This window comes from Lissotriton vulgaris, chromosome 9 (genome assembly GCF_964263255.1).
Source record: "Lissotriton vulgaris chromosome 9, aLisVul1.2, whole genome shotgun sequence".
NCBI classification, from domain to species: domain Eukaryota; kingdom Metazoa; phylum Chordata; class Amphibia; order Caudata; family Salamandridae; genus Lissotriton; species Lissotriton vulgaris.
The window spans coordinates 912918439-912945543 of NC_141697.1; the positions used below are offsets into that span (position 1 = coordinate 912918439).

At 46.8% G+C, this 27105-nt stretch overlaps 1 protein-coding gene across 2 annotated transcripts in view; it reads left to right on the forward strand.

Moving 5' to 3' along the window:
• The window catches only part of LOC147692501 (cytochrome P450 2G1-like), a 591635-nt gene that overhangs the window by 376392 nt on the left and 188138 nt on the right, over window positions 1–27105 (forward strand). The window lies entirely within an intron of this gene.

A 27105-nucleotide genomic window follows, 5' to 3' on the forward strand; every position in this document is an offset into this window, starting at 1 on the left:
TCCGCTCGTGGATTTTGCGAATTTTCGGTAAATTCGCGATCCGCGAACTCCCGCGAATTTACCGAGAATTCGCAAATCCGCGAGCGGCGGATTTTTCCGGGGGCAAAAGTTGAACCTGTTGTAACTATTTTAGGATGGCGCCGGCAAGCTGCCAGCGCCATCCTAAAATAGTTACTAAGTTAGCTTCAACAGGAAGCTCTAATAGATAAAATCGAGCAGGTGCTCGATTTTATCTATTAGAGCTTCCTGTTGATGCTAATTTAGTAAGTATTTTAGGATGGCGCTGGCAGCTTGCCGCCGCCATCCTAAAATAGTTACAACATGCCCTTCCTGTAGCGTCGTCGAGGCAGGTGTGCCTTCTTCACAAATCAACCGTGGAAAATCAGCTGTGATGCTGGATAGAGGCTTTTGCATCTTTGACTTTCACGAGCACAATACCCGTGCTGTTCTTGTGACCAGGGGTTTCTTTCTCTTCATCTGCTGAACTGATCTTTCTCTGACCTTTTATACACACAAGAAGCATGTTGACCGCGCATGGTAGCCCTGCCCGTTTGTCCCCGCCCACACACTCGCGGTTTGCACCGTCTGCCCGCCATTCACCCACTATGATGGACAGCTCACTCAAGGGACCCCTGCGCCCGTCGGGGCGATTGCATAGTAACACACACATGGTCGCTCGAAGTAGTTGATGCTCAAATTCAGTGACTCATTCATTAGCCCAAAAACAATCGGTAACACACACATGGTCGCTCGAACTAGTTGATGCTCAAATTCAGTGACTCATTCATTAGCCCAAAAAAAATCGGTAACACACACATGGTCGCTCGAACTAGTTGATGCTCAAATTCAGTGACTCATTCATTAGCCCAAAAACAATCGTGAGCGTCGTCGAGGCTGGACAGGTGTGCCTTCTTCCCAACTCTACCGTGGAAAATAAGCTGTGATGCTGGATAGAGGCCTCACAAGAGGCATGTGCACTCGCATGGAAGCCCCGCCCCCGCCCCAAATCCGCAGATCCGCAAATCCGCAAAATCCGCGGATTTTGCGGATCCACGATCCGCAAATCCGCAAAATCCGCGGATCGTGGATCCGCAAAATCCGCCCATGCCTAATCTTGATTGATATTGGCTAACTGCATGTTCTCAAACATTGCCTTGTGTAGACTGTTACTCCCCTCCGAGGGCCTGATTAATATATGGTCGGTGTATACTGGCCTATTCGTAAACCTTTTTTATGCGATGGGTCGAATGTATTAATTTGGCTGTATTTAACGCATTCGATGATTATTGGCTGTGTTAAATACCTCAACTTTCATAAAATTTCAGTAGGTCAGACCGGCCAAAATTTAACAGAGAAAATCATATGGTTTTTACAGTACTATGCATATTTTGCTGTGCTAGGCCCCAAAATCCACGTTATTCCCCTCAATCTCGTAATTGGTGTTGTTTATCACAGTCAATAAATAACATACCCTGTTGTGTGATTATTTATCAGGCACAATAAATAACACCTACGCTAGTAACCATGACCTAAGACTTTTATCACAATTGGCCCTGGGTTGGGTTCTCTACTCATCCATCTTCTTGACAGCACTAATTGGGGAGCAATGAAATAAACTTTTAAATGTGGTTCCACCAGTCTGCCCTCATCAATCGGATACATTGTTTTACATACATCTATCAGTCTCCTTGTTTTGTCGCATATCAGTTCAGATACAAGGGAATTTAGGTTGAGGTTGTTTTTTTTTTTAAGGGCTTTATGAGTGACACATGTTTTTCACTCTTTATTTGGGTTATATTGTTATCACTCTGTCTATTCATGCCACTGGTTTGGCGTTCTCTCCTACCCCTGCTCCTCCCCCTCTTTTCTTTACTATATATCTGACTTTGGATTATTATTTTTCTTGTTTTATGTGTTACAATTCTAGCTGGGTTGCCTATCTTGTACATTGCTGGTTTTACTTTCTTACCTTTTACTCTTCACTCATGTCTTGGTCTGCACACTTTTCTGCTCGGTTGTTATTATATTCTTTTCTGTCCTGCTCTCAGACTTCTAGTTTAGTTCTCTATCTTGCACATGGAGAACAAGCAGTAATAACTTTGTTTAACAAACTATAGTTAGTTTACACAGTTTTTCCAATGTAAAACTCCTAGGGAGTTTATTGCAATTAAAAATTTGCAGCAGTTGAAATATGTTGGCAAAAGTATCATTTGCCACGGTGTGTTTGTGTTTTTTACTGTCTTTTTACAGTGTTTTTATGTATTTTTTGTGACCATGCTCTATTTAATGATTTTAGGCCAGTTCCGTTGTCTCTTCTATTAACACGTACATGTGTAATGTCTGTCTGCATATACTATATGTTTGTCAATGTCTTTTTAACTGACTGATTTATATACGTTTTTTGAAACGTTTGCAGCCCTGAAGAAGCCCATGTTTGGGTGAAACCCGTTGGTTGCATCTGTCTGTCTCACTATCAAGGAAAAGCATTACAGGAACTATGAAGCATACCTAGACTCATGATATACGTCACAATATTATCCGGAATTTGATTCTGACCGTTATTGCCTCTAATCCTGTTGCTTATTTGTAAGTCATGACCAATTGACAGCTGGCCATTTGAGGAGGGCAATTTGGATGTTATAACATACTTCTGAATACTTTAGGTGGTGCAGTGACTAGGACTTCCACCTTGTATCTCAGTGTAGGCCTGCCCAACTAATATCACATTGGGCCTTCACTTTTGTCCCTACATCACTGCTTGGTGGTCTATTAGTAACTAATCTCCCCTCTCTGTCTGAGATATGAAAAAGTATTCTACCAACTTCGACTGTAAACATAACTTGAACTCTTCACTTGGCCAGTTGGAACCATGTCATGACGTGTTTTCATGGGGGGATGTTGAATTCACTGGCTACTACCAGGTACCCCTTCCATCTCTTACAATTCTTCATATGTAGCCCAGTCCTGCCACACCAAACTGGAAAACCTTCAACCAGGAATTCAGCATTCAGATACATAAGTCATTCCTTTCTGAAGTCTTAGATAAGTTTCTCCACAAGTTGAGGGGGTGAGCCACAAACCAGTAGATACTCACTTCCCAAACATGCGAGTCCTCCCCTATCTGCTAGATGGCACCTCTTAGACGCTAAATATGAACAAAAAGAGAGAAAGGGTATTTAAGTATGTGTATGGAGGAAACTCCTGGTCCCCTGATAAATACTTTCAAAAACAAATGGAGGAGTACCCCCGTGAGGCTATTGAAAATAAGCCTCTGGAATCAAATGTATTGTGGTGCACGTAGTGCCCAACCAACCAAGGACACAAGTAGTCCTTTAAGAAGTCCTTGGTTGGTTGGGCACTATGTGCACCACAATACATTTGATTCCAGAGGCTTATTTTCAATAGCCTCACGGGGGTACTCCTCCATTTGTTTTTGAAAACATCTTAGACGCTCCCATGCTGTGAAATATTGTCTAACACTCCTGCTCTCCCTTGCAGCTTGTTCGTTAACAGGTTTATCTGTCACATGGGCCTTTTTCTGCTTCTATCTTGACATAGTCACTTTCTCCCAGGTTCTGGCATTCTTTATCACATACGAGGAGCCCGGTTGACCTCAACTAGTTCCAGAACTCATCAGGTACGATGAAGAATTGTGTCGTTTTGCCTTTCACTATCTGGCGTTTAGCTTTTGGAACTCAGAGGTGTAGCCCAGGAATATGTGTATCTCATTTCCATCTATCATCCTTAGGCCAGGTCACTGGGAAAGCTCTAAAATCCAGTCTCTGTCTCTAAAAGTAATTAGGCTTTCTAGTATGGCCCTCAGTGGGATCCCTGGGATAGGAGTGTGCTGCAAAACCCGGCATACTTGCTCTACAGCAGGGATCTCGAACCTTTTCTTTAATAAGAGCTACTTATGTTCAACGCAAATCCTCCCAAGCTACTAATAATATTAGAGAAGTAATGGTAAGCACATAATACAAGATTACATTAGTGGCCACCATATGCAAGATTATCAGCAGTGATCACCTCAGTGATGGTTGCCAGTACTAATGTAAAAAACATGATTTGTCAATGTGGAATGCCTCTATGTGGGTTATACATACAGCCATAGCTGCAATGCCCCTAGCGCCAAGTTAAGATAGTAATAAGTCTCCCCAGCACTGTTTGAGTTTATTACAAAAATATCAGCTTTAAATATATATTGGAAATTCAGCCATTTTTCCCCACACATCAAAGTATGAATTCTGAAAATATACACATTTTCATCTCCGATACACTCTTTTCAATTTTAGTACACATATATTCAACCAAGCAAAAGCTTCTAATTGGGTTCAATGAGCTGCATACAGGAGAGCTATGTACAGATGGCAGGAGAGCCACTAGTAGATTCCGAGCTCCTCGTTAGAGAAGCCTGCTTTACTGAAGAGTTTCGATGGGCCACCATTGTACACATTTGCAATCAGCCACTCTTCCAGAAACAGTCCTGTGCTGGTTCCTTAAGTTCTTTTTGGCAGGCAAACTATATGAATGTTGTTTCGATGTGAGCAGCCTGTAGTGGCTTCTGCTCTTGTTTGCAGGCTCTGTACTGCCTCATGTAACATATGCACCTTTGTTGGTACTTTCACCATCTATAGTCTGTATTTTGCCACCATAGATTAATTCTATCTTCCTCTATCCTACAGACACCTGGGATCACCTTATAGTAGACCCACATTAATAGGGCATCTCTCTCAGGCGTGTCCCAGTTGGCCTCTCATCTCGAACTCGAACTTGAACTGATTGTGAGTCTTTAAAATTACGTAGTTTGGGGAATTTTGGTCTTACCAACCCAACCCACTTTAACAGTTACTTGTTCCCTAGTTGATTGCAAGAACTTGCCCTTAGCTTGATCGTCACTCCCAATCTTATAGATGCTTTTGCAGCATTCAGGGGCAGACTGGCCACACCTTTATATATGCACCTCTGTGAGTTGATCATTTAAAGTGTTTCCGTAGAGGGTTTCGCGTTCCCTCACTCCTTCCAGGTAAAGCAGCATAACGGGAACGATGAAGCTCAGTATGTGTTCCATAACCTGGTATACCTCAACATTCAGAGAACCGGTATCTAACTGGTCCTATTGTACACTTGGGGGTCTTGCGTTAGGGATGCTCCACACGTTCGGTCAGACTGCTGCCTTGCAGGAGACTCAATGCTCCCCTTTTTCAGGAAGGGTCTGGGGTGATCATCAGTGATGGCTCTAGTAAACTTATTTGGGTGCGCTTTCCGCAGCATTCAAGATGCCCGTGTAACAGTGCAGCACATAGGCCCAGTGGTCCCCCATGTATGCACTGCCCCACATGGTCCTTTCAGAGATGGAACGCAGGAGGAGTATGCCAGCCGGAGGGGGGCTGGGAGCTCCACACACCCAGCACAGCATAAGGTTTTTGTTAGACGGACCGGGAGGGTCGGCCGAGACTACGGGGAGAGGACTCCGGGGAGAGCCGTCTCCAACGATTGTACAGATAAGTAACTTCCCCCCCACAGACGGACACCACACAAGGTTGAAGTTTAACGAGATTTTATATGCAATTCTTAGGTTACGATGATATGATACAAGGAGGTCTGGACTCAGGGGTCCCCTCGGTTCTGGTCTCTGGTGTAGGAAAAGGGGTAGCGGGACAGTCTTGTTACCAATGAGTGGAAAATAGCTCTCAATCCTCGAGCTCGGCGTTCTAGGTGATCGGGCCGCGGCGGAGCCAGCAGGTCCCGAGATGGACGAAGGAAAAACGACGGTCCGCGGCGGAGCCTGCAGGTCCCGGTGAAGATGACGGTTACAACGGTCCGCGGCCACGCCAGCAGGTCCCGACGACGATGAAGGAGATGAAGGTTGCGAAGGCTGTGGCAGCGCCAACAGGCAGGACGGTGATGCACAAGACAGAGCTACGGCAGCGCCAGTAGTCCGCCTAGGATGAGTTCCTCTTTACGTCTCTCGACTCCAAGATACAACTGCCTTCCTGCTCTGGAGCTGCCCCAGTTATAGGGCTGGTGTGCTTTGATGTCCGGACCCTCGCATTTGGAGGTCGGGAGGTCCGGGATGAGGGAGTCCAGACACCCAGCAGGGGGGTGGAGCCAACGCCCGGGGAGGCGATGGGCGAGCGGCACTTGGTGGTGGAGAGCCATCGACACCTCCTTCTCCCATTGACTTGCCAAGTAGCCCGCTCACCTCCTGGGTGGATGGTGGTGCCGGGAAGTCTGAGGCCTGGCCAGGCCCAGGGTTGAGGTCGGCCGGGGGCCAGGCGGCCACGTGGGGGAGTGTCCAAGATGGCGCCCCAGGATGGGCGCGTAGGCTGGCAGTGGATCGGACCCACGAGGTTGACATGCTCGAGGGCAGGGGTCCCTGAGGGGACGGAGGACGTGCAAGGGTGGTGTGTAGTACCTGCGTGACCGGGCTCAGGCCTGGTCGGGCCGGGGGAGAGCGGCCTTTCATGTGGCCTGTCCAACATGCGTCCCCCCCAGCTGAAGGCGGGGAGAGTTACCCATCCTCTTGGGGACTCTCCTCGTCGAGGCGGAAGAACCGGGACAGGCCATCCGCGTTGGCGTGATCTGGCCCAGGCCGGTGTTCGACTGTGAAGTCCATACCTTGTAGGGAGATGGACCAGCGTAGTAACTTCGGGTTTTCCCCCCGCATCTGCATCAGCCATTGCAGGGGTCGGTGGTCGGTCTGTACCCGAAAGTGTGTGCCAAAAAGGTAGGGCCGGAGCTTCTTGAGGGCCCATACCACAGCGAAGGCCTCCCTCTCTATGGTGCTCCAGCGCTGTTCCCGTGGTAGGAGTCGCCGGCTAATGAAGGCCACCGGTTGATCAAGGCCGTCGGTGTTCACTTGAGACAGGACTGCCCCAATGCCATGGTCGGAGGCATCCGTCTGAACGACGAACTCCCGGCTGTAGTCGGGGGCCTGGAGCACAGGGGCGGAACACATGGCGGCTTTCAATTGTTCAAAGGCAGCTTGACACTCTGGGGTCCAGTTGACTTTCTTGGGCTGGTTTTTCGACGTGAGTTCTGTGAGGGGCCCCACTATAGTCCCATAGTCTTTCACGAACCTTCGGTAGTAGCCTGTGAGGCCCAGGAAGGCTCGTACCTCGGTCTGGGTGATGGGGGACTGCCAGGACTGGATGGCGGCGATTTTTAGCTGCAGAGGGGCCACCAGGCCGCTTCCCACTTGGTGCCCGAGGTAGGTTACAGACCCTTGCCCAATTTGACATTTGCTGGCCTTGATCGTGAGGCCAGCCCGCTGTAGGGCTTGTAGCACTGCTCGGAGGTGGTGGAGGTGCTCGGACCAATGGTGGCTGTACACAGCGATGTCGTCTAGGTAGGCGGCGCTGAATCCTTCGAGCCCCGCCAGGACCTGATTGACGAGCCGTTGGAATGTCGCTGGGGCGTTCTTCATGCCGAAGGGCATGACGGTGAAATGGTAATGGCCATCGGGTGTGGAAAAGGCAGAACGTTCTTGCGCCCGGGGTGTGAGGCCGATCTGCCAGTAGCCCGCCGTCAGGTCGAAGATACTGAGGTAGCGGGCAGCTCCCATGCGGTCGATCAGTTCATCTGCCCGGGGGATGGGATGTGCGTCTGTTCGGGTGACCGCATTCAAGCCCCGGTAGTCGACGCAGAACCGGAGTTCTGGTGTGGTGCCGGGGGCAGCTGCTTTGGGGACCAGTACTACAGGGCTGGCCCAGGGGCTGTCTGAGGCCTCGATGACCCCGAGTGTGAGCATCTTGGCTACTTCTTCTTGGATGCAGGCCCGTACCCGATCTGGCACGCGGTAGGCCCGGTGGCGGATAGGGGGGCTGTCCCCCGTGTCCACATCGTGCACACACCAGGAAGTGACACCTGGGGTGAGGGAGAACAGGCTGGCGAACTGTGATAGGAGGGCTTGACATTCCTGGCGTTGCTCTCTAGTGAGGGCCTCCGAGAGTCGGACCCCATCCACGGAGCCGTCTTGCTCCCGAGTCCGTAGGAGGTCAGGGAGGGGCTCGGAGTCTTCTTCAGCCCCAGTGTCTGTGGCCATCAGGAGGCTGAGTTCTGTACGCACAAAGTGGGGCTTTAGTCTGTTAGCGTGGAGGACCCGGAGTGGGTTCCGGGAGGATTCCATGTCGATGAGATAGGTGGCAGGGCCCTTGCGCTCGATTACTTTGAAGGGCCCCGTCCATTTGTCTTGTAGGGCGCATGGTTCGGTGGGGGACATCACCCATACCTGTTGGCCAGGTTCAAATTCAATGGATGAGGCATTCCGGTCATACCACTTTTTCATGTCCTCTTGACTGGCCTCTAGGTTGGTTTTTGCCAGTTCCCGGAACCGCCGGGTCTGGTTGCGGAGGGTTAAGAGATACCGGAAGACATCTGGAGGGTTCTTTAACGGAGGCATCTCCCAGCCTTCTTTGACTAGGCTGAGCGGCCCCCGCACTGGGTGTCCATATAGCAGTTCAAATGGGCTGAAGCCCAGGGATTTCTGGGGGACCTCTCGATAAGCGAAGAGGAGGCACGGCAGCAGCACATCCCACTGGCGACGGAGGGGCTCTTCCAACCCCCCGATCATCCCCTTTAGCGTGCGGTTGAACCGCTCAACGAGTCCGTTCCCTTGAGGGTGATAGGGGGTCGTGAATCGGTAGGTGACCCCGCACTGTTGCCAGAGGGATTTCATGTATTTAGAAATAAAGTTCGTGCCTCTGTCGCTGACGACTTCTCGGGGGAAGCCCACACGGGAGAAGATCCCCATCAGAGCCCGGCCGACTACCGGGGCTGTCACAGTCCGCAGAGGGACAGCCTTAGGGTAGCGGGTGGCGTGGTCCACTAGCACCAAGATGAATCGATGGCCTTGTTTTGTGCGCGGGTCCAGGGGCCCCACAATGTCTATTCCGACCCTCTCAAACGGGGTAGTGACCACAGGAAAAGGTTGCAGGGGAGCCTTTAGTTTGCGGCCGCTCTTTCCACTGGCTTGGCACGTGGGGCAAGATCGTCAATGCTGGTGCACATCGTTCCTCATTTTAGGCCAGAAGAAGTGGGTCACTAGGCGACTGTAGGTTTTATCTTGTCCCAGGTGTCCTGCCAGGGGGACATCGTGGGCCAGGTTGAGCAGAAAGTCTCTAAAACGGAGGGGCACCACTAATACTCGGTTGGCCCCCAGCTCGGCGATTCTTTGCTCGCTATACAGCAGATCATTGTCCCAGTAGACCCAATGAGTACCGGAGGTATCTCCTGCGCTTTGGGCGAGCGCTTGCTGGCGGAGTCCCTCGAGGGAGGGACAGGTCTTCTGTTCTTGGCGAAATTGTTCTTGCGTGGGCCCCCCCTCTTGAGGCCACTGGTCGAGGTTAGCGAGGTCGGAAGGTTGAGCTGGTTCGGGGGGAATGTCACGGTCGGTGGTTTCGGCTGGGGCGACCGGGGGCGGTGGTGCCGGCCATTCGGGTTCTTCTGGGCGGTGGTTGGCACGGGCGGCCATGGACCGGGTGGTGACGCACGCCCAGTCCGGGACGCCTAACATCCCCAGGTGTTCTCTTCGCTCCACGGCTGCCCACGGAGAGCTTTCAAGGTCATTTCCCAGGAGGCAGTCTACGGGGGCATCGTCTCGGACCGTTACTTTCAACATGCCGGAGACCCCTCCCCATTCGAAAGGGACGCAGGCCATCCGACACAGACTTTCCGAGTTATCGGCTGATCGTACAGGGCAGAGAATGTTCGGTAAATACTGTTCTGGGGTCACCAGGTGACAGCGGACGGCTGTTACACTGGCCCCGGTGTCACGAAGGGCTTCGGCCCGGCGTCCATTGATGCTCACCCATTGGCTGTACTTCTGGGTGTTAGCGGGTAGGGGGACCCGCGGGACCATGTCTTTCCCCCCTAAGCATGCTAGAGCCATGGCGGCTGGCTCCCACTCTTGATGCTCTTGTTCGTATTCTTCCTGCTCCTCGGAGATCTGTTCTTCCCCTAGGGCCGCAGCGGCCACTTGGCGGGGTCTTGGGCTCTGGTACTGCGGGCAATTTGGGTCGTTTGCATAGTGGCCGACCCGTTGGCATCGGTGACACGTGACATTGGTTCTGTACCCCGGTCGCGCCGGGGTGCTGCCCCGGTTGGCCGGGGGGTGGTGCTGGTAGCGGGGGCGACCGGAGCGTTGTCTCTTCCTCGTCCTTGGCCCCCTCCTCCTCCTCTGGGTCGGTGCTGACCATTGTTGTTCCGGTTCTGTTCGTAGGACCCATTCCGGCCCACTCTGGTGATCTCCCACCGGTCAGCTTCGGCTGCGAGCTGCCGGGGATCCGTTAACTTGCTGTCGAGGAGGTGCTGGCGGAGTTCAATGAAGCAATTGTTCGACAGATGCTCCCATACCATCAGATTGAACAGTTGTTCGTAGGTCGTGACGTTGCTTCCTCTGATCCAGCCCTCGAAGGCTCGGCTAAAGTAGGTTACATAGTCCACCCAAGTTGTACCCGGGATGCGGGTGCAGTCTCGGAACCTCTGACGGTACATCTCGGGTGTGAGGCCATAGCGGGTGAGGAGTGCCGCTTTCATATGGTCATAGGAGGTCATCTGGTGGTCCGGGAGCTGTAGCAGGGTATCGCGGCCCTCATTGAGGAATCTCCCCCATAGACCGGCTCCCCAATCGCTTCTATCGATCCGGTGTGCAGTCATAGCGATTTCATAGGCCTTAAACCATTGCTGGATGTCGTCCTCTCGGAAATACTCTCGGACAACATCCTTGGGGATGTATACCTTTTTCTCTGTGGCCCCTGAGGTGTGGGGTCGCTCGGGCACCCCTACTTCTTTATTTTGCTTGCGCAGGTTGATCTCGGCTAGGTTCCGTTCGTGTTCGTACGCCAGTTTCTTTTCCTCGAGCTCCCTTTGTCTCTGTTTCTCCTCTCTTTCTTCTCGGAGACGCAGGTGCTCTAAGTTGATTTTTTGTTCGGCCAACTTAAGTTCAACGTCCATTTTGAGCCGGGCCATTTCTAGCTCGTGTAGTCGGGTTCTTTCTCTTTCCTGGATCTCGTCTTGCGAGAGACCCGTTCTTTGCCCTTCAGGGGCCGTGGTGGTTTTTTCTGCGGTGCTTTGATCGGGGGTTCCGGCAGCCCCGGTCTCTGCCCAAGATTCTAGGGCATGCTTAAAATCGTCTTTGGTGCTTAGTCCGGTGGTAGCGATACCCAGTTCGATGCAGAATTGTTTTAGTTCACGATGGCTGTACTCCTCCAATTTCTCCATTTGGAACTTCTCGGTTGATCCGCTTTCTTTAGTTGTCATTGTGATTTCGTCGTGGGGTGAGTTACTCTCTGTACGTTATGCGGTGATTCGGATCGCGCCGCTGGCCACCAATGTTAGACGGACCGGGAGGGTCGGCCGAGACTACGGGGAGAGGACTCCGGGGAGAGCCGTCTCCAACGATTGTACAGATAAGTAACTTCCCCCCCACAGACGGACACCACACAAGGTTGAAGTTTAACGAGATTTTATATGCAATTCTTAGGTTACGATGATATGATACAAGGAGGTCTGGACTCAGGGGTCCCCTCGGTTCTGGTCTCTGGTGTAGGAAAAGGGGTAGCGGGACAGTCTTGTTACCAATGAGTGGAAAATAGCTCTCAATCCTCGAGCTCGGCGTTCTAGGTGATCGGGCCGCGGCGGAGCCAGCAGGTCCCGAGATGGACGAAGGAAAAACGACGGTCCGCGGCGGAGCCTGCAGGTCCCGGTGAAGATGACGGTTACAACGGTCCGCGGCCACGCCAGCAGGTCCCGACGACGATGAAGGAGATGAAGGTTGCGAAGGCTGTGGCAGCGCCAACAGGCAGGACGGTGATGCACAAGACAGAGCTACGGCAGCGCCAGTAGTCCGCCTAGGATGAGTTCCTCTTTACGTCTCTCGACTCCAAGATACAACTGCCTTCCTGCTCTGGAGCTGCCCCAGTTATAGGGCTGGTGTGCTTTGATGTCCGGACCCTCGCACTTGGAGGTCGGGAGGTCCGGGATGAGGGAGTCCAGACACCCAGCAGGGGGGTGGAGCCAACGCCCGGGGAGGCGATGGGCGAGCGGCACTTGGTGGTGGAGAGCCATCGACACCTCCTTCTCCCATTGACTTGCCAAGTAGCCCGCTCACCTCCTGGGTGGATGGTGGTGCCGGGAAGTCTGAGGCCTGGCCAGGCCCAGGGTTGAGGTCGGCCGGGGGCCAGGCGGCCACGTGGGGGAGTGTCCAAGATGGCGCCCCAGGATGGGCGCGTAGGCTGGCAGTGGATCGGACCCACGAGGTTGACATGCTCGAGGGCAGGGGTCCCTGAGGGGACGGAGGACGTGCAAGGGTGGTGTGTAGTACCTGCGTGACCGGGCTCAGGCCTGGTCGGGCCGGGGGAGAGCGGCCTTTCATGTGGCCTGTCCAACAGTTTTCTACCAATGGCGTCTCCTCAGCACAGAAGCGGCATCCACTGCCTTCGGGGTTCCTGGTTCCTGTGGGTACACCAGGCACCAAGGCTCTTTTCAGCGCTGCCCTGGGGGTTACCTCACTCATGTTGATCCCTTGGTGCTCCGTCGTGCAACGCAGCTTTAGCTTTGGGCCTGGCACATGTCCCCACTGACTCTCACTGAGGCAAGCTAATTGGCTCCTTTGCTGTCCTTGGCTCTCCTTCTCCTCTCAGTCCTCAGGATGACAGCAGCCTGATGCTGCTGTGATCCATTGGCAGTGCAAGGGTGCCTCTGACGCCTCCATTTCCCAGGCATGTGCTCGACTGCACGTTAGCCTCAATCATATCCTTCTGTAGCATCAGTGGAGTCCCTGCAATCCCATGGCACTGATATGTGACCAGTTATGCCCAGACATGGGTCCTGGGCTCACTGTGCCACTGGAATCAAGCTATCCTGGCTGAAGAGGGGTGAAACCCCGAAACCGTTCCTAGGATGCTTGTTTCCAGTCCAGGGAGGACTTGGATTGGCAGTTCGGGCTGGACTGTTCCCATGAGGCACAGGGTCAAGACTGATTTGCATATGGCCAGGTCTAAACTGGGGTGGCATGGTTAGCAAAAGAATGATAGATTTAATCCAGATCTCTTGACTGGGGGTGAATGTTTTGATTTATTCTGCATTCCGTCCATCAAGTGTGTGTCTTTTAGTAATATGTGACCCAGCACGCCCAGATTGCTCCTTGCATCTAGGAGCGGTGTTGGAGCAGAAGACATGGTTTCACTGGCTGTAAATCAGGATACTAGAATGAATGTGGTTTCAGGCCTGGAAGCAACACAGTAATGCATCATATACCACTGTGTGCTCACCCATGTTCCCGTTCTTATCAAATCACAGTAGTATGTTTGAAAAGTGCAATTGCGCTGCCTCGTTTATAACTCTCACAACGAAATTCCTTTTATTCGTTCTAACTACTGTCGCAGTGTAACAGATGTGGGTGGAACACTGATTTTTAAAGAATGGACTAATGAAGGGCCATATCTTTATTCAACAACCAAACTCCCTGCGGCCCACCCATTGACCCTTACAGTGCTTCTAGCAACTGCTAGAGGGTGGAACAGCCAATGCCACTGTGAAAGTACACCTTCTAGGTCAAATCAAAAGTTCTGACAACACATGAGTAAGGAGCTTCAAAAGGAATCAGTGACTGGTACATGACCTATATTCATATTTTCCGCTGTGTTGATCTTGCCAAAGTAATCAATTCATCACACACAAATTCAAACCCATGCGTAGATGCACAACCTCCTTAGGCTTTATAGCCTTCAGGGCCAGGCAAATTATATTTTCACTGCATTTGTTGTTGAAAGACAGGAATAGCCACTAGAAAGGTGTAAACCCGGGTTTTTGAAATTACACACTGCCTCAAGGCATTTATTCTCATAGAATACTTCTTGCCCACATTTAGGATTTTGGAGTTTTTCCACCTTTAAGATATCTTGCTCTTCTCACAAATGCTAACAAGATTTAAAGTGCTAAAGATGCAGGTTCTAAATGTATCTTTCCATCCCATACATACCAAAAGAGCATAGGGTTTGTTTTCTCCTCCACTTTGGGTCATCAAGATAGGAACGAACAATCTGGTTCCACTGAAATCCATTGTGCCGCACACATGCATACATCCAAGAGAAACAAAAATGTGCTCTCTTGCTAAGATTCACCCATTACATGCCTCAGGCCTTCCAAGAACACACAGGCCCAGTCTGCCTACACAAACATAAATCTCTTTCTTCAGTATTCCACCAGAAGCCTACCATGGAAGCCCATCGAAGCCACCTTCACCCAACATTTCCTTCTGGATCCCCATTAGTGCCCTTTTCCTTGCCAGGGTACAAATCACCCTACAGGTCCTAGAAGGCAGTTATCATCATATCAAGTCCTTGGAAATCTCATTCTAGTGTCCCATTTGTAACTCACAACCCTAAGGGAAGTTACTCCTGCAGGTACTCCAGAGTGGGCAAAAAACGCCGTATGAGCCATTACCAGTGAACAAATATTCTGCAGCATTCCTCCCATCACGCTTTGCATGTATTATCCAGAGTCTCGAGGATCAAGTCCAGTTTAATGACCAACTCCATATTGTTTTCTGTAAATGCTTTGAAATCTGTTAGATCAGCTTTCTAAAGTCCTCCTTAGGCTTCCTCTTTTGGTCACTACAGTTCCCTATAGAATCTGGACTGCAAGGTACAGCACGTGGAAATTATCAGGGTGCCCATTTTAAAGCCCACTGACAAATTTCAATAATTTGCAATAGAGACAGAAAACCTGGACAACCTTGTCTTTTCCCTCCAGGGCCGGCTCTCCAAGACCGACCCTCCTCCAGAACCCCCAGACGGACTGCACACATCACCCCAGCCCTGGTTAAGCCATGGTGAACAGGGTATCTGTTCCCCTCCGGATTGTCCTCTGGCCCTTTGCAATAACCTCTGCCTCTAAATATCTCCCAGTATTTACTGGGCAATGCACCTTTTCAGTGCCCCATGCTTACCTCTGCCAAATTAATTTACAGATTCTAAAGCAAAGCAGCCCTATTAATGTTGGAGAGGCAAGCTTTAAAATGTTGTCCCAGGCCCGCAAAAACGTATGTCATCCCTGCCCACCATCCTAAGCGGAGATACCCCGAATGGGGATATTCAGACGCTATAGAAATTAATAAATATCAAATATCAAATACTGTGTGGGGTGGTTTATTCACATCATTTGCATGTGTGCCCATGCTTAGAGAGAAGACTTAGCAGGACTCATAACAAAGCACCAATTATCCTGCCACCATCACTCCTCCTTCCCCAGGTTGTGAATGGATCCAGCTGGCTCAGGGTCACCCAGCTATTGTGTCCTAATTGGAGATTAAATTTCAAGCAGACTGCGTCTCAGCCGAGAGCCTGAAGTCTATACAGCTAAATTGGGTAAAATGAGTATTCAAACTGTTGAAATATAAGATTAAGACAAGAGAAGAGAACACATTTATAAATACTGAGAGAAGAAACGTTTTGGGAGGATAGTGTGATCCACTTTTCAAAATCTGTCTGAAGATTGTAAAGAATGAGAACCCTAAGGCGTCCTTATTATGAGGTGCAAGGGTAAGAAAACTGTGAACATGAAGAGGAGCAAGCTTGCTTGAATGTGTAGATAAAGTCTGATTCAAAAGAAAATTAAATTAGCCTAGTCTGAAATGGGTAATATACAGAGAGTAAACAAGATGGTGAAAAATCTTAGGAATCAAATGGAGAAAAGAAATAGTACAGTAGTTAAACGCAGGGACAGAGAGGTAGAATATGTACAGGAAGCCCTAAAGAGGAAGGGATGTGCCATAAGAAAGAGAAATGTGAAACATGAATATCAGAAAAAGTATTAAGACTACAGTAAACAAGCATTGGCATAGCCAATAGGTCTCGCCTTTGGGACCTTATAAGTGTTTAGCCATGCAACAGTAGATGTTGGTGCACCAAGGATATTGTGCTGCATAACTAAATACTTATAAGGTCCCAAAAGTGAGACCTATTGGCTATGTCAATGCTTGTTTTACTTCCAATCGTGTGTGTGTGGTTGTGTGTGTGTGTGGCTGTGTGTGTGTGGTTGTGTGTGTGTGTGTCTGTGGGTGTGGTTGTGGGTGCAGTTGTGGGTGTGGGTGTGGATGTGTGTGTGTGTGTGTGTGTGTGTGGATATGTGGTTGGATATGTTTGGATGTGGTTGTGTGTGTGGTTGTTTGTGTGTGGTTATGTGTGTGGGGTTGTGTGTGTGATTGTGTGTGTGTGTGGTTATGTGTGTGGGGTTCTGTGTATGGTTGTGTGTGTGTGTGTGGTTGTGTGTGTGTGTGGTTGTGTGTGTGTGGGGTTGTGTGTGTGTGTGGTTGTGTGTGGTTGTGTGTGTGTGTGGTTGTGTGTGTGTGTGGTTTTGTGTGAGTGGTTGTGTGTGTCTGGTTGTGTGTATGGTTGTGTGTGTGGTTGTGTGTGTGTGGTTGAGTGTGGTTGTGTGTGTGGTTGTGTGTGGTTGTGTGTGTGTGTGTAGTTGTGGTTGTGTGTGTGGTTGTGGTTGTGGTTGTATGTGTGTGGTTGTGTGTGTTGTGTTTGTGTATGGTTGTGTGTGTTGTGTTTGTGTATGGTTGTGAGTGTGTGTGTGTGGTTGTGTGTGTGCTTGTGGTTGTGTGGGTGGCTGTGTGTGTGTGGTTACGTATGGTTGTGTGTGTGGTTGTGTGTGTAGTTGGGTGGTTGGGTGTGTGGTTGTGTGGTTGGGTGTGGTTGTGTGTGGTGGTGGGTGGTTGTGTGTGTCTGTGTGGTTGTGTGTGTGGTAGTGTGTGTTTGTGTGTGTGGTTGTGTTTGTGTGGTTGTATATGTGTGGTTGTGTGTGTGGTTGTGGTTGCGTGTTTGTGTGGTTGTATGTGGGGTTGTGTGTGGTTGTGTGGTTATTGTTGTGTGTGTGTGGTTGTGTGTGTTTGTGTGTGGTTGTGTGTATGGGTATCCTCAAACACCGCCCTTCATTCTACTTATATTCCACCTGCCCATAGAGCAAGGACATTTCCCAAACTGCAGCATATGGAGGGATTTATTGATGGGTTCTGATAGTTTATTAAGAGTCCACTGGGTGATCAACACAAAAAGAGAACACTACTACACTCTTAAATAACACAAAGTAAGTCAGAGTATAGAAAACTGAATCTTGCATTATATGCTTCATACGTGTGGCATGCTAAATTCCCAAGCAGCAGGGAATTACCAGTGAGCCCATCCCAAAATACCCTGCCACTCATACCCCTTGCATGGAAGGGCTCAAATCTAGGATGGTGAATTGGAGATTGTAAGGGGATGATTTTACTGAAGCACTGCACCACATTATAAAGAAGAGGCTGTACAAGAGGACTTGGGCGTAACCCCGTAGCCAAAGACTGGGATGCAATTCTGGAGGAAGTGAAGGCCAAGGTTCAAGAAGTTGAATCAGAGTAGCTGTCTGAGTAGTAGCTCTGTGAGGTTTTTCAAACTGGCAAGACCTTAACGTTATCAGAGAACTATTTGCAAATCTTCTAGGGCAATTTGTTTCCAATGGGAACCATCCATTAGCACTAAAAACAACAAAGTGAGGCTCCTTTGCTCTTCACAGAGACAGGACTGCATCTTGACACGAAGGTTAGTGACACACACCTGAGTCACTCCACTGTCAGGTGCGATACATGTGTCGTAATCACTTCAACTTTCCTGACTCTTCGTAGACACCTCGAGCGGAGCCAAAGATGTCATTATTTCATAAAGCAAGGCAAAGGTGGTACAGGAGTGCAAAAGTCTGCTCGAGGCACAACCACAAGCACCTACCAGAGCAAATATTTACTCGGACCTTTTATGCAGCGTGCAGACCAAGGTTTCGCAAAAATGTATACGGTGTGGTCTCAGCTGTTCACCATCCTTTGTCCATTTCACAGGGTTTCCGAAGAACAACTGTGTGCAGAGTATGAGAGAATTGGTGTGACGTATCGGTACAGCTGCAGCTCTGCGCTATAAAGTCACTGCCAGGATTAGAATGAATCCCGGAAAACACGACCAATGAGGGCTCCAGTACAGGTGTTGGTACCTGGTCTGTGGGTAAACATGAATTTGTAGAAGCCTGAAGAGGATCACATCAAAAGCAAGAACAAGCATGCTACTCAAATGCAGATATTGACACAAAACAGCCTTCAATGTCGGAGGGTGCAGTATCGAGTCCTGCTGATAGCACCACAGAACGGAATACCAGACCTGTATCAATGAAAATAAATGCTCCACAATTCTGCAGCCTCGAAATGTGTAGACTTGAAGAAGAGTTATGTTACCTACAGGATAACAATGAAAGACTATAAATAGGTCGTCAAGTTACTTCCTTACAGAGCGCCCCTGCGCCATCGATCCGACATACGCGCAACGAGAGTCCTCTACAGTTTTAAATATCGTAAAGGTCCAGAGCTGCAGTGCTTGATTACACTGAAGAATAGATGCCAGTACCGTGAACACTACTAAACAAAACTGAATTGTCTCACACAGAGATTTAAACTGAGTGTGAATTCAAACAATTTTTTCGAATTAATCACTATTTATTTGTCATCTTTTTTTTAGAAGTTTTTTTGTTGGTTATTATTCACCAAAAGTACACAGGAAATTACAAAACAAACATTACATACATCAATTTTGATAAAAATGACATTAGCCTAAAAAATGTGCATAAATGACAAAACAATCTATAAGTCGTGGATGATCAACATCAGCACTCCATTCTCGCACTCACACACAACACAAACATACAAGTCAATATTTACAATTCCAATGTCACAAGATAGAAATTTAAATGTACACCAAAGAAACTTGTTTGATTTACTCAAAAGTTATTAAAGAATATCAAGAATACAATTTAGTGAATAGAGATCTTATGGTGTAAACATACGGTCTACGCGTTTCGAACCCCTGACAGGTTGGGGGGTTCTCATCAGGACCTCATAACTGTGGGGGGAGAGAGAAAAAACGAGACCTGGGTCACTAAATGTGGAGATATAGTGGAACAGACTACTAGCTGCCCTGATTGACAAATGCCTCTTACCTTCGCAAAGAGTGGTGTGCACTAATTACTCAGAAACCGGACGTTGACAACTGAAAAGAGGGGCACAAAAAGACCAATCAGAACCATGAGTTTATACTCTCAATGAAGCCAACCCTAGAAGGTTTTAAGGGGACCATACACTTACTTTACTGCTGCATAAAAGTCTGTGTTTTATCTGTGAAAAAATTAGGGAAAATAACTTTTTAAAGATGTCTGTGGGCCCAATGGTGAGACGATGGAAAGAAAAAGACGCTGAGCTTACTTGTAATTGCTCTGCATGGAGTAGACTGCCAGGATTGAATCGTGGACCTATAAAGGCGAAAGGTGCCTGTGAGACGCAAGTTTAAATTTTCTTCTTAAAATGAAATGAGGATTGCAATTGAGCAAATAAAAGCACATATCCGGGCTTACTTGGGAGTTGTTGTTAGTCCACTGCGTTAAAGTTGAAAGTCCAGGGCAGGGTCGGGGACCTGTGGAGGTAGGGAGCGCTTGTATTAAAATTGATGTTATGTCGGCGTGTGAGCTCGTGTAGTACGCATAGAGTGGAAAACGCGCTTACCTTCGAGGGGATAACAATCTCCTGTATACGTTGTCCGCGTCTAAGTCGCAAGCAAACCGCTATCTGGCTGGCGTCCTGTTTGTTCGTTAAATAGTATTATCGCTCCGCTTCCGCGAAGTGGAGGATCACGGGTATTGTAGTTCCGATGGTGGGCGGAGCCTCGGACATCAGCACCGGTCGATTATGTTCTGACTTATGGTGTTTAATTCATCTTTAGTCGATAAGTGGTTTATTACAAAGATCATGGGCATTGTCTCGCAGTGTTAATGTCCCGCTTAGTCAAGGCTGTGGTTGATTGCGAGGGTCACGGTCTATGTGATTTCGATGGTGGGCGGGGCCTCGAACGTAAACATAGGACGAAGATCTTCCGCCTTGCAGAGTTAGGTAGCTGCTTTGTCAATACAATAGTTTTTTGCAAGGATTTGTCCTTTTATCTGTTCGAAAATACAGGATAATACAAGTGTAAAAAAGGTTATGCTTAGTCAAAAAAAGACCTAGGGAGGTTCAAGGCATTTGTAAAGAACCCAAACGGCAGGTTGATTCAAGGCATTTGTAAGGAACCCAAACGGCGGGTTGATATGTTGAAAATACCACATTTAATTGAGAGCATGGAATTGAATGGTAAAATGGTCCTTGCAAATGGGGGGCATGCAGTGCCATGTGAGATACATGAGGGTCAAGGCTGATAATGAAGAGATGTGAGAATCAGTTGAGCTTAAAAAGTTCCGATATTTCATTAAGGCCATCGACTGCAGTATTAAACTTCAGGATGAGCATAGCTTCCCTCTTTGTCAGCTTTGAATCCAAATCTCCTCCTCTTTGGTCTCTGTCAACCTTTAAGATTACTGTCCATTTCAGGTCAGATTCCTTATGAGCCATAGTTTGCCAGTGATTGACCAATGGCGCGGTCAAAACCTTCATTTTTATTCGTGATTTATGCTGTGTGATCCTTGTTCGGACTTCTTGATTGGTTTTACCAATATATAGGAGGTCGCATAGGCATTTTATGCCATATATAACATTGCGTGATCTGCAGTTGGTAAATGAATTGTGTCTCCAATAGATGTTCCTGTGTTGGAAGACTGATCCTTCTTCTGTTGTAGCACAGCATAGGCAGGACCCACATTTTTTATGTCCAACAACTGGAGGTAACCCAGCATAGGCTCTGACTGATAGCATCTCTTTTTGTGGCATCGCCGCTCTGACCAAATGATTAGCTAGGCTTCGGGTTTTTTTTAAGGCGAACAATGGTTTGACATTAGGCGATGTATGTAAATTTTTTACTAGATGCCAGTTCGAAGATACTGCCTTTTTTAGTAAGTTAGAATTGGGACAGTACGTTGAAACAAAGACAAGCCTGTCTGTTTCCTTTTTTGTTTTCCTTTCTAGCAAACTTTCTCGCGGAGTCCACCATGCGCGTTTGATTGATCTTTTCAATAATTTTTTGGGGTACCCACGTTCCAAAAGGTTGTTCGTCAATTTGGTGGCATTGGCCATGAATTAATCTTTAAAATGGCAAATGCGGCGAATTCGAAGGTATTGCCCGTATGGTAGATTATCTTTCATACTTCTTGGATGGTTGCTTGTGAAATGCAACAACTTGTTGCGGTCTGTTTCTTTCTTGTGTAAAGTTGTCACAAGTCCTCCATCTGCTGGGTACACTGCCACATCCAGAAAGGGCATTCTATACTTAGAATAGTTCAAGCTTAATTGGATTTCTTTTGTTCTATTGTTGAGCCATTGATGAAATTCTTTAAGTCGTTCTTCTTGGCCTGTCAACACAAAGAACACGTCATCGATATATCTACTCCAATATTCGATGAATGGAAGGAAGGGATTGTTTTTGTAGACAAATGTTTCCTCATATGAGGCCATAAACAGTACCGCTAATTCCGGGGCGAAAGGGCAGCCCATCGCGACTCCGCTTGTTTGGTAGTAGAAGTCCCCATCAAAATTGAAGTAGTTTTTTTTCAATGCAAAGCTGGCCAGTTTGAGGATGAAGTCAGTTGGGACTCTATGTGGTCTTACTCTTGTGTCTAGATAGTATTCTAACACATGTAGTCCTTCGTCCTGAGGGATTTGGGTGTATAATGACACCACGTCCATTGTAACCAGAAAATGGTTATGTTCTTCAAATTTGATTTGACTTATTTTATTGATGAAATCCGTGGTGTCTTTTAGAAAGGATTTCACTTCAGTCATAAGTGGTTTCAGAAAATGGTCGACAAATTTCGATGCAGGCTCCATCAGGGATTCGCACCCAGAGACAATTGGTCTCCCGGGTGGTTGTGTCTCATTTTTGTGTACTTTTGGAAGTACATAAAAAAGTGGAATACGTGGATGCTTTATTTTCAGATATTCTGTTTCCTTTTTTCCTAAAAAGCCTTTTTCAGAGCCTTCATCAATAATTGAGTAGAGTTGGTTCTTTAGCTCTCCAGTAGGGTCACAGTTTATTTTCCTGTAACAGCTTTGGTCATCCAACTGCCGTTTGACTTCTGTTACATACAAAGACTTGTCCCAGAGGACAAGTGCGCCGCCTTTATCGGCTTGTTTGTAAATGCCACGGTACTGGCATCTATTCTGTTGTTTTGTGATTGAGAGGCTTGGCCTTACTGTGGGAAGCCCACACCCAGTGTTGTTTTTCCATTGATTACACTGAAGAACAGCGGCCGGGAGTCAAGAAGCAAAAGTGATCGCGGGGGAAGCACGAGAGTGATGCGCGCGCAGCAGTAATCACGCCATATGTGATTAACAGCGCAGTGAGCCATCAGAAATGAACTTGCACCGGACTTCCATACCTTACTCAAAGGATTAAAAAAGACAATAATGTTAAAAAATATGTAAAATGAAGTGCATCTCGTTTTTACAAGTACTACTAATCCCAGTATGCAAAGTGGCTCGAGCACAGGAGCAAGGCCAATCAGAAGGCTCAATACTGAAATAAATGAACTGAATCACATGGGAAACGAGTTTGCATCTCATTACACGTAACAGCCCAGGAAGAAGAGTCTTTGAGACTCGAAACGCGTTGGCAAATGTAAATCAAATTGGGAGCGTGGCTGCAAGGTGATTTAATAATCCGGATGGAAGGTGAGCTGCGTGTGACCTCCTGAAGCTGTCAGGCTTTTGTATGAACATATATATATATATATATATATATATATATATATATATATATATATATATATATATATATATATATATATATATATATATATATATATATATATATATATACATATATATTTATATCGCAAACAACACTCCTTCCACTTCTACCAAAGCCTCGGCAGCGAAGAAAGAGAAACGAACCACTTCTTTTTTCCAGGCAAGATGTTTATTCGAAACCTAGCAGCAGTCAACAGATGACGCGTTTCGGGCTTAGGCGCCCTTGTTCACATCATATATATATATACACATACATGTATGTATGGTATGAAATATTTACATATACTTGACTAAAGGAGTTGTAATGACATGCATGTACAGCTACTCACTGTAGTAATTCTGACACCCTTAGCTATTCTGTCACCTTAGTTCAGTGACAAAAGTTCTCTTCTCTCTGCTCGTCTGCATAAATGTTTTGTCCCATGAGCAAGATAAAGAGAACTGAGGCATACAAAGCTGAGCAGTAAGTGTAAAAGGAAGGAAAAGCACCCTGGGTGCTGGCAGAGCAGCAGATAAACTAGAAATGTTCTGTAAAACACCAAATACGAATTGACACCTCTAGCTATGGGTGTAGAGGAGCAGAGTTACTACAGGGATTGCTTATAATTGAGGTTCGTTATCCAAGATATATATAATTATTCTATACTGTATATTTGGTTGGCCACCGGAATATTTCATTAAAGGGTATAATGATATATTTTTACGTCACCAAGCAATGCTATCTAATAGGAGTGAATGCTGTGATAATCCTGCCCTTTAACCTTTATGAATTGTTTTTATTATTTTTAATCTGTTATAAGGGCTGTATAGTGGCATTATGAGATGATACTTGAGCTACAGTTTGGATTATTGAGAGTAATTCCTGATGTTTCAATTTTATCACGTAATATTCTGAAGAATTTTATCTGATGAGGTTTACTTATTTGTTGTATTAATGTGTTTTTATGGATGATTGTAGTCAAAAGTCAAAAACCACTTTATTCGATTTAGTTAAAAATCATAAAAGCATACTACAATCAATTTAAAAAGGGCAATTCAATTTCATAAAAATTACATACAGCAATAACAATTATATACACAGTTTAAAAACAGCTAAAAAAAGTAATTATTAGCAAAATTTTGCAGATACAAAGAACACATTCCATCCACCAGTACAAACCCCCATATTACATTTGCAATCGCCTCCTCCTAATCCTAACAGCAGCAACAAGGTAGTTAGCCACGCTAAACATAACCAGAGGTGAATCTAGCATTTGTAAATACAGGAGAGCTGGTTTTGCCTGAAGAAAAGCTTTGCCCTTCAATAAAGGCACCAAATACTTCTGTCTAGGCATAATATAAAAATGGCAAAACAGCATTAGGTGCATATTATCTTGCAGGGAAAAATTATCACAATTACACACAGGTGCATCCTCCTGCTTGTACCAACCATGGTTGTCACAGAGAACCGTATAAATCTGATTAAACCGAAATTTGACCAGAAGCCACCGGTGGAAAGGGATGTTTACTATGGCGAGATACGGTTGAATAGCTAGGCAAGTAATAGTCAAAAAATGGGCTCTAACTGTAGGCTTAGTAAGTTGGTGTTCCTCTCTCTCCAAGGTCTTCATTTTAAAGAAGTTAAGCTTGACCCAATCTAAATCAGATTTTTTCAAACCCAGAGGGGCGGAGAATATCTCAGGACGACCAAGTTCCAAAGAGCACTTATAAATGTATGACAGCCAAACAATATCTTTAAATTTGTCCAGTTTTAAACAGTCCATCAGTACTTTATGATTTAAACCTAAGTTGTTATTGGTCCAAGTCCTAATCCATAGAAGAATAGGTGCTATTGAAAGGATATCGGTAATGTACCCTAAACCAAGCTCCTGATGAACTGAGAATGTGGCTGTCGATTGTGGGAGCCCTAGTATAGACCGGAGGAACTTATTTTCCTCCCTTTGGATGGTTTCACTATTCACATAGCCCCACAGACCAGATCCATACCTAGCTATTGCCAAAGTTTTTGCCCTGTACAAGCTTAATAATGCACCGCTCGGCTTCCCTCCAAGTCTCTTTGAAAAACTTAAAATTGCATTTGCCGAGCTCCTCACCGCTTTAGTTTTGGCTGTAATTTGAGGAATCCAGCTACCCTTAGTATCAAAAATTACACCAAGGTAAGTAAAAACTTTGACATTAGTGATCACTTCACCATTACAATAAAACGGTTTGGTGTTGTTTTTGACAGCCCCGAATGCCATAACATGGGATTTAGAATTGTTTACCACTAAGTCAAGTGAGGACATAAATTCACTAAATGCATTTAAGAGTCTCTGCAGGCCTAAATGTGTCCGAGCTATTAAAGCAGCGTCGTCCGCGTACAGGAGAACGGGTATGCGAGTATCCCCTGCACGCGGTGTGTCCAAAGTAGCAGTTAAAAGGTTTTTCTCTAATGAATTTATGTATAGAGTGAACAGCATGGGGGCAAGGATGCAGCCTTGCCGTACACCCCTGCTCGATTTGAACCAAGCTGTGCGATTTCCTTCTTGGTCCATTCTAATCGATGCCTTTAAGTCTTTGTGAAGTTCAGCCAGAAAGTGTACAAGAGGAGGATCAAGACCCAATTTTAACAACATGGACCACAGCCGGGCTCTGTTAACTAAATCAAAGGCCGTGGACAGGTCCATAAATGCAACAAAAATTGACCCCTTTGTTGCCGTTGTATATTTTGAGATTATCAAATGAAGATTTAAACATTGGTCCTCTGTACCTCTTCCAGAACGGAACCCGTACTGGGCATCTGTTAGAATGTCATTATCCATCGACCACTTGTTAATTCTCGCCAGCAATACTTTACCCAGGACCTTCATGGAAGAATCCAACAAGGATATAGGGCGGTAGCATTTGGGGTCACTTCTTTGACCTTTTTTAAAAATAGGGACTATGATTGAGCACACCCAGGTTTTTGGAAAACCCCCCTCAAGAACACAGTTAAAAACATTGGCTAATATCTCTGCCCACATCCCTGGGTTTAATTTATAGAGACCCAGAGGAACCCCATCTGGACCGGGGGCTTTATTTTCAGCTGAACCTTTAATCGCAACCTCCACTTCAGTTATACTGAAATTTAGTTTGGGTAGTGAAGTTGAAAGACAAGGCATAAAAAATATCTCAGCAATATCATTACTCCCGTATATATTAGAGAAATGATTAAGCCACTCTGCTTCAGGAATATTTACTTCAAGATCTATATTACTTGATTGGGCAAATAGAGGATTAATAAATATAGACCAGAATTTAGAACTTTGTTTGAGGGTAGTGGAATCCATTAAAGAATCCCAGGCTTCTTCTTTAATGACCTTTTTCCGAGTCTTTACCGCCACAGCATATTTCTTCCTCAATTGTGCTACCAGTGACTTGTCTCTGGGGGATTGTTTAAGCGCTTTCAACAGAGCGGAGTGTGCCTTGGAACATGTATGATCAAACCAACCAAAAGCTTGGGCAGGACCCCTCTTTGGTCTAGCTGTGAGCTCTTCTTCCACTCTAGCACAAATAGCCTCAAAAGCGGTAACTACCTCTTTCCCCCCCATGTCTAGATCCCTACATGTCACAAGTTCCACTGCCATTTTTTGTTCAATTAGGCCTAAAAAATCCTCAGGACAAACTTTACACCATTTTAAACGCCTTCCCTGGTCTTTACTCTTTACATCCTTCACAGAGGTGGCCCTCAAGGCCCCTTTGCTTAGACCAATGGAACCGTCCATGACTAGCGACACCGGGTTATGATCACTAAACCCACTTACTATGGCATTATAAAACAATACATAGCGGAGAAGACCCAGGGACATAAAAATATAATCAATAATCGATTCACTTCCCCTCGCGTTATATGTAACCACACGATCATTTAAGTCTGAAAACCCTGGTTCAAATAAATCATTGGATGATAACAAATCTTCCATTGCTACACCCTTAGGGCTGTGCTCGAAGTGTGGCAAAGTCGTATGATCAGGGCCAGTATCATCCTCAATCTGGCAATGTAGCCCACACAAATGAACATTAAAATCTCCCATCAGTATGAGTTGAACAAAAGTGGTTTGTTTAGACATATAATTAGTTAAAAAAGAAGATAAACCTTCTAGAACAAAATTTGGGGGACCCCCCTGCATAGAATTATAGCAGTTTATTAGAACTATCTTATTTTTGTCTGCTTGATGGATTTCCAGCAACTGAAAATAATATGAGGAGCTGGGGATTTCCTTAACACTGCCTGCTAAGTTGACTGAAACTAGAAACAACAGGCCCCCTCTATCCCTTCCCGCCGAGGAACTCTGAGCTTTGACAAAGAACGATGTATAGCCATCCAACCAGAAAGCATTATC